Source organism: Crocuta crocuta, unplaced genomic scaffold (genome assembly GCF_008692635.1).
Source record: "Crocuta crocuta isolate KB4526 unplaced genomic scaffold, BGI_CrCroc_1.0 scaffold142, whole genome shotgun sequence".
In the NCBI taxonomy this organism is placed as follows: domain Eukaryota; kingdom Metazoa; phylum Chordata; class Mammalia; order Carnivora; family Hyaenidae; genus Crocuta; species Crocuta crocuta.
This window is the reverse complement of record NW_027528892.1, coordinates 1,707,153-1,709,229: the sequence shown is the minus strand read 5'-3', so window position 1 is coordinate 1,709,229 and position 2,077 is coordinate 1,707,153. Positions and strand designations below refer to the sequence as shown.

The 2,077-nt window shown below is 52.0% G+C and overlaps 1 pseudogene; it reads right to left on the bottom strand.

The window, feature by feature from the left end:
• Window positions 1–386: 386 nt before the first annotated feature.
• LOC144225662 (mitochondrial glutathione transporter SLC25A39 pseudogene) lies at window positions 387–1,336 on the bottom strand (annotated as a pseudogene).
• Window positions 1,337–2,077: the final 741 nt, after the last annotated feature.

The window sequence follows — 2,077 nt, the reverse complement described above, 5'->3', positions numbered from 1 at the left end:
ATAGATGGGTGCAGACAACCCAGGCCCAGAGTTTTGTGGTTCTGGATGCAGGGGCAGGGGTGTGGGCAGACCCAGCTACGGCAGGCACACAAGAAATTTGTGGGAGGGGAGGGGGCAGTTAGCAGATTTGGTCTTAATCTTGGTGGGGTGGGGTTGAAAAGTGATTATCCTTGGGGCTTGGGAATGAGGAACAGAAAGAAGACTATTTCGGGGGGGGGGCGCAGAGCAGGCCTAGAGGGGCAGCCCCCTACTCCTGGTCCTCATAGTTGAGAAGGAAGGGAAATGACGCCCCTCCCCTCAGTGCTGAGGCAGAGACCCTTGGCTCAGTCTCCTCCTGCCCCACCCCCATCCATGGAAGAGACAGAGTCCTTGGCCCTTGGCTCCTTTTAAGAGTCCAGAGGCTGTTCTCTGTTGAACCTCTGGAAGAAATTTTTGCTAAACTGATAAGTGATGATCATTATGGCACAGGAAGGGGTGGCCTTGATGACCGATGGGACAGAGCCTGCAGAGTCCTGTGGTGCGTGATTCAGCCAGGATCTTCTGTAGCAGCACGTCACTCAGGCTCAGTTGTTCCCAGCGTGACGTGGCGTGGAGTCAGGGTGGACGCCACTATCCCTTAGAGCCCTCCAGCCGCAAAGCTGATGATGCGCACAGACGTCTTTTGGCTGGAGTCCATTCATGCACATCTTCACCAGCTGTAGTTGAATCAGGACAGGGCTGAGAAGGGGACATCCTGAAGGGCAGTGGGGTCCCAGCCACAGTGAGCGCCAGCCACCCAGAGCCGTGGCAGCTGGACACAGGCACCCAGGTCCGGTGTGACACAGGCTGAGCCTGCAGCTTGGTCTGCACCAGCTCCAAGTAGGCTAGTGCACCAGCCACCGTGGGTGCAAAGGAGTCAGGGCGTGACCACAAAGGAGGGCCTTCGGTTGGTCACAGACGGTGAAGGAGATGGCAGTGGCCAGCACAGGGGCCGGGAGGCCAGTCCCCGGGTCCCTCTCCTGTCCTACAGTCCACAGAGGTCTCCATGGTGCTAGCAAAGTGAGTGGTGTCCTGAAGCCAGGTGGCACAGAGCACGCCATTTGGGTACAAGTACAGGGGCTCCAGGACGTCGTTGCAGACAGGAGGCATCTCCCTGTGGACCAGAGAGGGGAGGGCAGTTTGGAGCAGCATAAGCTCCAGAGTCTGGAGGGAGGCTTCAGCTCACTGGCCTCTGAGGGACACAGATGGCAAGCGTGTCTTCCCACGTCCAGGGGTGTCATGCAGAGGGAGGTGGCCACAGCCCCAGTGCCTGAGGCACCATTTGTTGGAGGAGGCTAATGCCATCTTGTAGCTTCATTTCTGGCTGGAGGCCAATGCAGGGTCTGTACATCAATGACTATAGCTTTTAAATGAAATCTTTGTAAGGTACGCCCAATGCAATCAGCATCCCCTCTCCCACAGTCTGTTATGCTGCACGAGTAGCTTGGTTGACACTAACCTCCTCTGTGTTCCACATACACCTTAGAATTATTGAATAAAAATTTCTGTTGGATGGAATACTCCATGGCAATGAGAAAGAGTGAAATCTGGCCATGTGTAGCAACATGGATGGACCTTGAGGGTGTTATGCTGAGCGAAATAAGTCACGCAGAGGACAAATACCATATGTTTGCACGTATAGGAGGATTAGGAGGAACTTAATGGAGGACCATGGGGGAGAAGAAGGGGGGAAATGGGGAGGGGGAGAGGGAGAGGCAAACCATGAGAGACTCTTGAATGCTGGGAACAAACTGAGGACTGATGGGTGTCGGGGGGGGAGAGGGGAGATGGGCATGAAGGAGGGCACTTGTGGGGATGAGCACCGGGTGTTATATGGAAACCAACTTAACAATAAACTATTTTTAAAAATCTGTTGGGATTAGCAATTTACTGAATATAGAAGTGGATATGGAAAGAATTGACATTCTTATAATAATGATCATTCCTATACAAGAACTTAGTATAATTCTTCATTTCTTACAATTTTTATATGTCTATCAATAAAACTTCATACTTTATCCATTAAGGCTTATAATATTGTATTAGATTTATTTCTTGT